Source organism: Pseudophryne corroboree, chromosome 3 (genome assembly GCF_028390025.1).
Source record: "Pseudophryne corroboree isolate aPseCor3 chromosome 3, aPseCor3.hap2, whole genome shotgun sequence".
NCBI lineage: Eukaryota > Metazoa > Chordata > Amphibia > Anura > Myobatrachidae > Pseudophryne > Pseudophryne corroboree.
In genome coordinates, this window is record NC_086446.1 from 490556608 (window position 1) to 490570596 (window position 13989).

The 13989-nt window shown below is 41.7% G+C and overlaps 1 long non-coding RNA gene across 1 annotated transcript in view; it reads right to left on the reverse strand.

The window, feature by feature from the left end:
- Nucleotides 1-5458: 5458 nt before the first annotated feature.
- The window catches only part of LOC135057931 (uncharacterized), a 243361-nt gene continuing 234830 nt past the window's right edge, over nucleotides 5459-13989 (reverse strand). Inside the window, exon 4 of the long non-coding RNA XR_010244469.1 lies at nucleotides 5459-6071. This is a non-coding gene — a long non-coding RNA (uncharacterized LOC135057931). The remainder of the gene's footprint in view (nucleotides 6072-13989) is intronic.

Sequence of the window (13989 nt, forward strand, 5' to 3'; positions counted from 1 at the left end):
ACTAATGCACACAATTACGTGCGGTACAATCAGTCTGCACATAAGCAACTAATCTTATGTGCGGAGCGACCAGTGGAATCGAAAATTGCGGCTGCGAATTCCTTCAGCATGAGCTTTAATGGCCTATATGGGTTCTGCACCAACCCCCTGGGTTGTGCTCTTTTCTCTATTTATAGCGGACTTCCTTGTCTGCTGTACCTTGGACCTCCTGGTCTGTTCTGGACCTCCTGGTCTGTGCTACAGTATGACCTCCTGGTCTGCTATACTCTAGTGCTCAGATTTTATGTTTAACAAGGGATGCCTCCCTAGCCACCATGCACGTCACTTACATGTATGTACCCGGCGAGAACTCGACTTCTTGTGGTTCAACCTCAAAAAATTGTATAAACTTATATATGCAAACACTCACTCACCACATGTACACTTTTGTTTCTATTTCTATTTCTGCGCAGAAATTTCTTTCCTTTAGACCAGATGAGTCGTAAATTTAGAGAAGGATCTATTAATTTAAATTTCAGACACTAAAATTGACTTGCGCTATTTATCGCGTTGCCACCTTTTCGCCTGAAAAAAAAAATAACACTATCGTGTGATTTGTTACGTGGGCGTACCCAGACGCTCCGTTGCGTAATATACGCTGCGTGCGTCGGCCTTTGGGTTGCGTGCGCGAGTCTCAGTCTTTTGTTAGAGACATGTGTACGCAAGGCAGGTATCCACCGTAACACAATTAACACGTTTATCAATGTAGGTGATCCTCGATCATCTACCGAGCACCACACAAGTCTCTCCTTGTATCTTAGGCAAAGCTGTGTGCGTGCTTTACAAATTACCCCTTAAATGTATTACCTTTACTTTTTAACTACTGATAGCAACAAATCTTTCTTAGCCCGTTAACAATTGTGAAATGGCAAACAGGAGAGTGATATGAAAATACACAAATGAAAAGAAATGCAGATATATGCGTGCGTGCGTACGCAAGACAGAAATAAACAGTTTTAAAAGACACTAGCGTGTTGTTCTTACCTCCGGTTCCGGATTCCTTCAGCACCCTTTACTAAGCGAAGCAGACGCTTATCCAGACAGCACTACGAGGAATATGACCTCCCGCCCTTTGCTGATGGATAATGTCTGCTGAAATTACCTAGTGCAGATATGTGAAGGACGGACGAGCCGCCAATTGTTAAAGCTGAATATTTATCTTACTTAAAACCCTTTAAGAGGTCTAAGAACACTGTACGCTATTGACGTATGGAATACCGTAAGGGTACTCACGTTGCGTAGCAATCGCTTAGCCGTAGTCGAGACGCTCAAGCGTCACGTTCGCTCACGGCCAAGAGACCACAGGCAGGCACGCTATTGGCTGCCGACTAACGTAATGGTTCGCTATTAGCATAGCGGACGCTCGGGACCACGAGGAGATCACCAGCGGCGCAGACGCTCACAATGTTAAACCTTTATAACTATACCATAAACAATGTACTTATACTGTAAATCCTTGTGTAGTGATAAGATGAGAATGCAACACTGTGTAAGCGGGTTTACACTAAAGCTGTTTGAGCGATAGAGACGCTCCTATTACCCACTGCAATATAATGAACACACAATACCGGTCTAAGGGTCTAACGCCTTTTAAGGAAATGAATGAACGTTCAAAAAGAATAATACAATACAAGTCATACACTACCAATATAACATAGACTACCTAACCAGATAACTACATATGAAATACAATATTAGTACAATAACTATATAAGAGAAACGAGAGAGAAAGAGAAGAGAGAGAGAGAGAGATATGGCTCACAATAACAAGAAAAACAATATGATTGCGGAGAAAACTTACGCTCAAGGGAAACAATCGCATGCACCTCTGGATATCCAGCTCCCGATTATCAGCAATGAGAACCGTTGAAGAGAATAGAGAGCTGGCCCAGATCGGCTTGTCCTTTTATACCCTACACATAATACAGTACAATGGTCCTATATTCTTATTGTTCATTGGACACAGGAATTCCTCTTCGCATTATAACAAAAGGTCATAGGTTGATTCATACAGGTGGGCTGTGACTATTTCCAACTGCTCAGGTGGGTGGGAAACTAGGTTTCCCGCCGCATGGATAATAAAGTGCAAATATAGTAAAAGTCCATAAACTTCTTATGTCCATAACTATTCGCACGAGCGATTAATCCGCTTCAAACCAACACCGGAATATTGCTAATTAAATACTCTTCCGATGGATACTAAACACCACTGTATAACCCTTGTCTGACCCTTCGTATCAAACAAAGAGGGATCTCTCTGTCCATGAACATGCTACATTAACTAAACTTTCAGATTCTATCAAAGGGACCATAATCTACAAAATACATTATATGGTGAAAATATGTAACGATTGAGTCGCACGCTAGGCGCACATAAACTCTACCGTAAATGCGCATACAGTGCGCCTGCGGGTGCACGTAACGGCGAGTATGTGCACGCACGGGAGAGCGCACGCATGCGCAGTGAGGACACATATGAGGTGCAAATATGGCAGTGTGCATCATGATATTTTTCTGACTTTGACACGCCGCCTACAGGGGGAGAGTAATGATTGTGTGCAGGTGTGCAATCGCATTTGTAGCAGAACTGCACAAACATCAGTTTGTGCAGTTTCTGGTCAGCCCAGGACTTACTCAGCCACTGCAATGATCGGGGCCAGAGCTGACGTCAGAAACCCTCCCTCCAAACGCCTGGTCCCTCCTGTATTTTCCCGGACACTCCTTGAAAATGGTCAGTTGCCACCCACAGATGCCCTCTTCCTGTCAATCTCTTTGCGATCGCTGGTGCGTTTGGAATTTTCGCACAATCCCATCACTGACCAGAGATCCCCGTTGCTGCGGTCCATCGTGCCTGCGCATTGTGGTGCATATGCATGTGCAGTTCAGATCTGATCGCAGGCTGTGAGAAAACGCAGCCTAGTAATCTGGTCTGGATCGGCCCCAAATGCATCAATGCTGATCAGTGTGATCAAGTTCCATGACAGACATTAGAGGATTTCCAAAGAAAAGAAAAAAAGGGTTCAAGTGTCTTTCACCTAAGAATCTGCGTTTACTATAATCGTTAGTAAGCAATAGTCTATTCAGTGTGACTTGGATTAGCATCTGACATAACAGGCGTAATGTAGTATATCCTTAATTACATCATTATTGTGACATCAGGGGATTTTCTCTTATCAAGCAGCAGACCAGGACTCCTCTTTGAATTGTACATAGAGCCTGATTCATGTCTGTAAGTAAAGCAAATTGTCAAGCAACTGGGCAAAACCATGTTGCACTGCAGGTGGGGCAGATGTATCATGTGCACAGCGATTTAGATTTGGGTGGGTTACATTTTTTCTGTACATGCTAATACTGGCTGCTTTATTTTTACACTGCAATTTAGATTTCAGTTTGAACACACCCCACCCAAGTCTAACTCTCTCTGCACATGTTACATCTGCCCCACCTGCAGTGCAAAATGGTTTTGCCCAGTTGCTTGATAATTTGCTTTACTTACAAAGATGAATCAGGCACATAGTGCTCACTTTGCCTTGGGCCTAATGCATAAATCAATCCAAATAGAAAATATTCTGTACACTGACCTAAATTACAAAAAGTGGGATTAGCTCAACAGGATTAATTTGATTAAATGTAAAGACTGAATTTGATATTGAATATATTCTTGAAAAATAGACATACTGGGGGCAATTAGATTGTTCTGCCCATAGGGCGTGAGTGCCAAGAAGTATCAGGTTTAGCTGCGCAATATGGCTAAACCCATCTTCTTTGGTTGCCATAACTTTTATGTAGCCACTCAAAGTGCTGACTTATCGCACATTTCAGCTCGCCTCCTCAAGAGGTGGAAAGCTGTAATGTGTCCCCTCCACATATATTCGCACCAGAACGGAGCAACAATTGAATTGCTTTGTCGGGCACCATCTGATGGCAGCCGCAGGGGAAAACAGTTGAATTCCCCCCACTATATCACAAATTAGTATTTCGCTAAATATAGCTCTAGTTATGGTTGAAGCTGGTTTATAGTCACAATTGAGCTTATTACAAATCATTAAGGGTAATTAATGAACTGGAAAAATGGATACCCATGCTGCTCTTTTATTTCACCAAGCACACACTTGCAGCTATATTTGCAGGTTTCCAGACTGGCTCATAAATCTATGTCAATCTCATAGTTGCCTACCGTACCGCATTCTGCAGGAGACTCCCTGAAATAGCAGCAATCTCCCTGACTCCCTGAATAGAGCAGCAATCTCTGATTGCACATTACCCCTATTATGTAGCTGTTACATTCTTGGGGAAAAAAATGAAATCAGAGATACATTATCATACATTCAAATAAGATCATTAGCACCATTTCCCTGCATTGGTTGTAAGGCACAATAATCCCTATGGCTATATGCATTTTAAATAAGGTTTCTCCTGGCCACTTACTACAGTACATGGAACCTCCTGTAAAACACAATACACCAACAAATCCTGAAAAATCTCAGTGTCTTTTCTTCAACAAGTAGCTCTTACAAAATTTGGTGCTTATTTACATTTAGACGTAAGTAATTTTTATGACACGCCTCTCAGATGTAGCAGTACACATCCGTGCTTAAGGTGTTACTTACACATAGGCATGGCCATCGGTTGGTTACTCATTGATGATCACCATCAATGGTACCATTGATGGGTAACCTTAATGGGTTGAAACCATCTGCAAGGGAACCACAGATGGTTTCACCCACTGATGGTCACCTTACAAATCAGTAAACTGTGGGCCAATGAGAGACTGTGGTGAAGCTTCATGAGAGTGTCAGAGTTCATTGCTTGTGCATCATCGATAGTGATAAGCCATCTGGTTCACCCCCATCGATGGCAAAAGTATTCAACATTGGTCATGATATTCAATCGTCGATGGCCATCCCTATTTTCACAATATCCCTGAAATGCTTTTTTAAAAGTATGCAAGTATGGTCTATCGTAGGCCCTATCTCAGCTACTTTAATTTCTAAGTGAAGGTCACTAACCTGGCTTTTCAAATGAAGAAAACATTGACAGTACACACAAACTATTAACTTGAACTCTGGCTGGCGCAAAGCAATAGAACAAGCTGTCCAGCACTCACGCAGAATGCTCATGTAGATTTGAAGTGTCAGTAAGATACTGTATCATCACTAAATGGTTAATATAGCTGGGGTAAAATATATCAAGGGGGGCATGAAAAGTGCCTGTGTGTGTAGGAGCCCTCAGTCTTGTGCAGAGTATCACAGTTATTTTCTTTAACCACTTGCACCCAAACTGAGGTCACCCTACTTAAACGTAACAAAAAAGGAAACCATGTAACTTCACGGTAAGAAATAAGAATATATAAACGAAACAGAAAAATTAACTGTAAAAAAGGCTGCATAACAAAATACTAAAACTCTAATTTTACACATTTTGTTATATTTTTACCAAATTCTCTTTTATTGAAAAGCAAAAAACATTAAAAGTCAATAATAAAATGTATATGCTGCAAATAAATTGGAGTTAGATGTTAATTCTCTGTCTGAAATACATGAATAGTAGACAAGTCCTCATAAAACAGTCATGGCTTATGTCTTTAAGGATTTATAGTGGTATAATCTGTCTCCATCCACAGTGACCAGACATCCGCTGGTTAAGTTAAACTCCTGATCCAGTGATCATCTGATTAACCTCATCCCTGCTAGGATATACAGCATACATGGTATAACTAGCGCGGTTTCTAGCGCGTTTTCAGGTGGGGGTCCATATGAAACTGTTGGTCTAGTGTGAAGCCTTGGGTTGATTTACAGTAAATATTTGCTACATAATACAGTGAATAAAAATAAAATGTAAAGTTGAAAACCAAAATATTCATATTCTATAAAATAAATGATAAACTGTAGGTAAGATCTTCGTTCTCATGCTTTTTGGTCTGCGTGCCCTATTTTCATTTTCCCATTCTCCTTTCATATTTTTGCAGTCTTATTATTGCAGTTTGTACAGTACTTTTCCAAAAGGTGATGAACCAGATATGAAGATAAAATCTAGGATAAGGAGGAAAGGATGATTTTTATAAAAATACACATAATTTTACTAATTGCAGTTTAGGATGCTTTTTTTGTCTGAATTATGAATACTACAATATTCATATTATTAAAAGCAATGTCAGGTTGGAATGCGAAGGGCCCAACATGAAGTATTACTGATGAGTAAAAAGATATATTATACTCAATAAAATGCACAATATAGAAATTGAGGTCGTTTTTCTAAATGTGGGAAATATTTTTGAATTTTCCCTTTTATTATGTACTATAGTTCCTCCTAAAATGTTTGCCCCTCTAGAGGATTACATTTCATTTTCGAAGACATCTACATACAAACATCAAATTGAGCTAAAAATAGTGGCAATTAATATAAATATACTGTATGTTAATAAACAACTAGTGTGTTAATCTAGCTCTATACTGGGCTCTTGAGTCACTGCATTGAGCCTCCTGTGTTGACACTATTGAAAATGGACTTCCCCCCCCCCTCTCTCCCCCCTCCTTAGCAAGAAGGGCATATCTGGTTGATAGATCTACAGTAAAAAGATAGTCAATCGGTCGACACCAAATGGTCGACATGCAAAAGGTCGACAGGTTCAAAAAGTCGATATGAAAATGGTTGACATACATATGGTCGACACAAGTTTTTTTTAAATATTTAACTTTTTCATCATTTATCATCCATGTGGACTGTGGGGCCCAATTCAAACCTGAGCGCTGCTGTGCGTTTTTGCAGCAGTCTGTGATCAGACAAATGTGCAAATGCATGTGTACGCCATGCGAAAACTTCGCCAGACAGCGGAAACCTGAAAATCCGTTCGCAACGCACTCATTGTCGAATGATTTTTCCAGTCTGTGCAGTGGCTGATTGGTTCCAGAGCTGACGTCACACACCCACCCTGAAAATGTTTGGGAACGCCTGCGTTTTTCCTGACACTCCCAGAAAATGGCCAGTTACCACCCACAAATGTCCGCTTCCTGTCAATCACCTTGCGAACGCCTTGCAAGTCAAATTTTTGCACCATCCTGTCGCTGTTTGGCATCGTGCCCGCGCATTGCGTTGCATATGTATGTATGCGCAGTCATTCGATAATCGGACTCTGTACAATTTCGTATAACAGCGATCAGGTCTGATTCGGTCCCTATGAGGAATGGGAATGGCAACCAGTGGACAGCGAGGCACCATACCCGAAGTGTGGTGAGTGAAGCGAGCCTGCAAGGGTACACATTTCCACTAATTTGGCTCAGATATGGTGAAACATATAAAATGACACCAAACAAACAAAAAGTTCAACCATTTTTGTGTCAACCTCTTTCATATTGACCTTTTGACCCTGATGACCTTTTGTACTTTTAGACCTTTTCTACTGTCTACCTTTTCCATGTTGGCCTTTTGATCCTGTAGAGCTTTTGCATGTTGCACATTTGGGGCCAATGTATTGACTCTCTATCTTTTTACTGTAGATCTACTGAACCATACCCAGCAAGTAGGCATTATGATCCCTGACGCATTCAGCTCTATGGGGTCCAAGCTTATGTAATGGATTTTTATATCTATTGAATGAAACAACATAACACATATATGGTCCCCCCTAGGGGTGTTTTATCAGAGGATGTGGCCCCTGTGCAGACTCCAGGTGGGCCCCCTACTCTGCACGGCGCAGTAGTCTCTGACATTCTGCTGGAGTCTACTGCGCATACGCAGGTCTTAGGAAACATGGCACCCGCCATGTTTCAGATACCAATTTCACTACTGCGCATGTGCGGCAGCCATTTTGGTTGCAATTTTCGCCGTGGCTGCAGTGCCTGACGCGGGACTCCGGAAAGGTAAGTATTTAAATATGGGTGCAGTGTGTGGGGTGTGGGTCCCCCCTGGACTCAGGGGCCTGTGTGCACTGCACACATTCTAGAAACACCAATGGTCCCCACCTCCCAATCTGCTAGATATTGCCATAAAGTGTTTTGCTGTTTTTCACGGAGTTGATCACTTATTTTGGAATGAAAGTTTTTATTAATGAACCTCGTTGGTTAACACAGTCATCCATATTCTCTGTACTACTTAGTGACTCAGAGTAGTATAGTTCATATAAACGCATTAGCTCCTGACCCCTGTACAGTTAGAGGCACAGTTAAAGGTGGCTTGCCCATAGTTTATTAATTGCTAATCGTCTGTTCATTAAAGAATTGCAGAGACAAAAGTACTTGAAGTACAGTATATGTCGTGCGGAGCTGCAGACATCTCCTGTCATCGTGTCTGGTGCACTTTATTCCTTGACTGCGTGGGAGACTTGCCAAAGGGATATCATGGGCACCGGAACACGTCTGTCTTACAAAGCACCATGTCGACTCTCCCAGAACGATTCTTTGGCCGCCGTCCGCATTTTCCCACATAATGTATATGACAAAATATGTACAGGCAACATATTGCCGCCTAATCTACATAGAAAATCACAGTTTGTTTAAGTCCTCAAGAGATCCTGTATCAAAATAAGTCACATTTCCAAACCAATGTTTTGTTTCCTTCAGGCTAGTCATTTTTTTACATACTAGGGTTTATTTATGCAAAATCTGCATTTTTCAGTTGAATGTGAATTTATAGGACAATTTAAAACTAATTCATTAGGGAAAAGATTCCATTATTTTTCACAGATAGATAATCGTCATAGCTAATGGGCCCTACACACTTAGTGATTACACTGAAAGATATGAATGATCTCATTCATTAATGAACGAGATATCGTTCATATCTTTCAGTGTGTATGCACCAACGATGAACGATGTACGGCCCCACGCTCGTTCATCGTTGGTGCCGGCTCGTTTATGTCTGCAAGCCAATATGGACAATCTTGTACATATTAGCATGCAGGGCTATGGGGCCGGGTGACGGGGGGAGTGAAGAAACTTCACTCCCCGTCACCCCGCCGCCGGGTGACCCGCCGCCGGGTCGCCATATCAGCCATCGGGCACCTTAGCGGAAAATGCCCAGTGTGTAAGGCCCTTAACATTGTCATTACAAAGGGTCCACTTTGTGTTACTGCGCGTAAATGATCCAAGGTCCTACTTCCAGCCTATTTTACTTCATGTGACAGATACATTTTTACAGCAGAGCGTCTAAATTCTGTGTAGTAAATTTATCAAGTGGGGATATCAAGCTGCTGCACATCACTTGCAATATCAGTTTTAACCCTCTAATATGATGGTGTAGAGGACAAAATTCATATGTGTATATATATATATATATATATATATATATATATATATACACCTCTATGGAGCGCATTCTGTTAGAAAGGCTGGGAAATTCAATCAATGGGTGCAGAGTTTATAACCCCCCCTCCCCAAGCCTCACCCCCCTTCTTCATGTTACATTACAAAATTGGATTAGGCTATTTAACTCTATAGCTTTTCCCTGTGCTGCACGGCTATGTTTTTTCAGGTTTTTTTTTTTTGGTTTTTTTTAATTGTTGCCACACCCAGGAGTGTGGAAACAGTTTTTTTCTTTTTAATTTTAAGAATCCCTTTCAAGTTTTTAGGGAGTTATATTATGGTCATAGCCGAAACACGTTAAATTGTAAAATAACTACAAACATTAACCGTTATTTATTACCAGTTACAGTATTTATGGAACATCTAGATTTAACAATAATCTCTCCCCTGTGAGTAAGTACGGCTGCATGCAGCAATAACGGAATCTCTGGACTTGCTGATCTTAGTTAGCAACCCCATAGAGCTATGGCCCTCATTCCGAGTTGTTCGCTCTGTAAATTTCATCGCATCGCAGCGATTTTCCGCTTAGTGCGCATGCGCAATGTCCGCACTGCGACTGCGCCAAGTAAATTTGCTATGAAGATAGGATTTTTACTCACGGCTTTTTCTTCGCTCCGGCGATCGTAGTGTGATTGACAGGAAATGGGTGTTACTGGGCGGAAACACGGCGTTTTATGGGCGTGTGGACAAAAACGCTACCGTTTCCGGAAAAAACGCGGGAGTGGCTGGAGAAACGGAGGAGTGTCTGGGCGAACGCTGGGTGTGTTTGTGACGTCAAACCAGGAACGACAAGCACTGAACTGATCGCAGATGCCGAGTAAGTCTGAAGCTACTCTGAAACTGCTACGAGGTGTGTAATCGCAATATTGCGAATACATCGTTTGCAATTTTAAGAAGCTAAGATTCACTCCCAGTAGGCGGCGGCTTAGCGTGTGCAATACTGCTAAAATCGCCTTGCGAGCGAACAACTCGGAATGAGGGCCCATGTACAAAGATCAACATATCGAACTGCAAGGACTGCAAGGGGGGCCAGGTAAGGTTCCGTTGCTGGCCTGTCCACACAGTTACAACAGCAGCTTTGCAACTAATTGAACTGAACTCTATGGAGTGTTTAGAGAAAATATTTAATCATTCAAATTGTTACCTGTAACAGTGGGGCTAACAGTCCATATTACCTATCCCACATATATTGTTGTATAATTTGTTTGTACTGTTCTGCGCCCTGCCCCCCACTATGCTGTACCTCAGTGCGACGTTGTTTGCTTTGTTCAAGTACAATTTTACCCTTTACATTTCTGCCACTGTTGTGTTTCAATGTTTCTTAGATCTGCTAGAAACTGCCGCTTGTTTGTGCCGCTGCTATGTCGCTTAGTAACCAGCCAGCTTGCTGCAGCATTTGGTCTAAAGCAGATGAAATCAATATTGTGAGCTGTGAGGTGGTCAAACTTGACTGGAAATGATTGAAAATGAATGTCATTGAGGTTAATAATACAACAAAATAATAAAACAAAAAATGGCCCAAATTATGTGATTTTAGCTTTTTTCTCTACTCTTGGAAAAATATAAATCCAAAACCAGGCACAGCCAAACTCCAAAACCAAATCCAAAACCAAAACTGGACAACGAAGTAGAGCCCATATTATGTGATTTTATTTTTTTTGTCAATTTTTGGAAAGCAATACAAAACCAAAACCTGTCACTGACAAAATCCAAAACCAAATCCAAAATCACAGTCATGGGGTCACCTCACCTTTAATATGACGTATTTAGCCACGGTCTTAAGCAGCACTAGCATGGCGGTGAGCTCTGGGCACGGGGTTGACTTGCGGCCGCTCAGACATATGAACTCTGACAGCGGCTCTCACTACTCCACATGAGGGTGCCTGTCTGCTGTGACAGTGACAGTTGGATTATGGCTGGGGCTGCAGCTGCACAAACTTCTGGACCACCAGAGCACTTCATGTAGGAGTGGCCTGGGGAGAATAGCACTGTTGTTAATAAAATAAAAAATCTCCTAAATGACAGGGGGGGGGGGGGGGGGGCACACCCTGAATCCGTCATTGACCCCTGCAATGCTAACTCATACTTCCCAACTTTTGTCTGTAATTTGGGACCCTCGCATACCAAAGGCGTGCCTATCCGAAAATGGGGCATGACCTCGGCTGGATGGGGGCATGACCTTGGATGGGTAGGTGTGGCATAGCAGCACGTTCACCAATTTATGCCATTTTGGGGGCATGCCCAGAGCTCCAGTTGAGCAGGCCCTTACCCACCTCCCTGCACTGTTTAGATTCTGTGTGCACAGCATCTATTCGGGTAACACTCGCTGCTTTGCAGAGCAGAGGTGATCAAAGGCTCCTCCATCCCCCCTTACCCTGTGGGTGGTACAGCAGGACAGTGCCCAAATAGATTGACTGTCCTGCTGGAATCAGGACAGTTGGGAGGTATGCTAACCTCTGTACCATATTTCCATTGCACTGCTATGGGGCCCGATTTTTAAGAGACCCAGCAATGCATATCCATCCACTCCAGGGGGCCTGGCTCAAAATGCATTGGGCCATACCCATAAAGAGAATGGATGCATATGCACCAAAGCAGACCAGTGTATGTGCAAATACATGCTGATGATTATGACTTGTTGTAAATCAGTCAAATATGTTGATAATGCAGTGCTAGACCAATCTGAAGATATGTATGGCTCTGCATGTTGATGGTTTTTTTTTTCCATGTACTGTTTTTTTTTTTAAGAGTAATATACACCCAACTTATTAACAAATCTGCAACAGTCCATTTGTGGTTAAACAGATGCTCCTCCCACCCTCACATCCACCATTAGTGGTGTCCCGCAGACCTCACTGTTTTAGACAAAGGAAAGGAGAATCCTATCAGTGCCAGGTAATTTAAAGATAGGAGTGAAATTATCACATTGGAATAGAAGCCACAGCTATTCAAGAAGGCTATACTAGTAAAGTTGTGACCGGGCACTGGAGAATGTAGCTGTAAGATTACTGGTACTAATCTGTGTGTGGTCACAAAGCACATATCTCTCAGTCATCCAGCTTTTTTTTAAGGATGATCATCCAAATTTGCAGGAAGGTTGGGTAGCTTTGCACTGCAAGGGGTAAATTTACTAAGATGGGAGTTCTATTTAAGATGGGATGTTGCCCATAGCAACCATTCAGATTCTATGTATTATCTTCTAGAAGGTGCTAGATAAAGGAGAAGTAGAATCTGATTGGTTGCTACGGGCAACATCCCATCTTAAATTGAACTCCCATCTTAGTACATTTACCCCCAGGTGTCTCCACAATGTGTGGCATAAAAAATGCATTTTGTACAAAATCACGTTGATCAGGTGTGTGGGCCTGGCCATACTGCCATTGTGCTGTGGCCCCACTCCCATCCCCCTGATGAGATCTCTAACAGCACTGCGGGAGGTATGCCTAAGGCCTCAATAAAGCTGAAAGTGATTTGGCCACAACTGGGGAATTGTGGGTACATATACTGTACAATGTGTTTGTTTATTTATTTATTTATTTATTTATATCAGCAGAGGGAACATATTGAAAATTATTGGTTTTTTTTAAATTCTAAACAGGCTTATGACTTATGCTTGGCAGAATGTACAGTATTGTTATGTGAATTTATATACTATAAGTAATCATTGAGTACATACAGTGCGTGTTGTTCTATAGGGATGCGTTGTAGCATCCCGACACTGGCATCCTGAGTATAGTATTTCATACCTATAGGGATGTCTGCTGGCCGGGGTGGCAGTCAGGATGCTGGCGGTCATGTGACCGATGCCAGAATCCTGACACCATTTGGGAAACCAGCGCCGGAACATCAACAGCCGAGATCCCGAATGTTAGTATCGGGGTTCTACTTAGGGTTAGGGTTCGGTGGGTGGGTTAGGTTTAGGCACTAAGTGAGGTTAGGGTTAGACACTAGGGGGCGTTAGCCCTAGCTGCCACTTCCTGATGGGTAGCCCTAGCCTCCACCCCCAGAGGGTAAGGGTAGGGAAGTGGGGGTTTAAAAATACTTACCCCCTTCGATGTGACCGCTGGCATCCCAGCTAGCAGCATTTCATACTGAACCCGTTCTATATACAGTAATTGCTGTTATTATTTTTATTGCTCTATAGCTAAGATAAACAATTGAAAATATCTCATGTTCTCATGTCTTGTTAAATAAAATAAAAGATAGTTTTAAGTATTACCTTATTAATGTTCCAAATTAGTATGAATAAAAGGAAAGCAAGCCAAACACTGAAACCAAACACAACTTGTGTCATATATGATATATTTGCAGAATTAAAACCCAATTGAATATATTTTATTTTTACATTTGTATAAAAAAAAACAAGGTCCAACAAAATATTTTCTGTGTTGCAGTATATTATAAATATAAACATGATAAAATGCATATTTAACTTAACAAGACATTTGCCCCCAAAAAGTGAAATACACCAGAGTATATTTGTAACTGTTTTGACCTTTAATACAATTATTAATTTTCTTTTACCAGCCTTCCAGACAGTCCTCTTCAATCAATTAATTCATGGGAATATGTAATGATTTTTTTCTCACTGAATGATTAATGTATCAACCCTTTGTCTTTGCAAAGCTATATACATTCTCACATTGTTTAA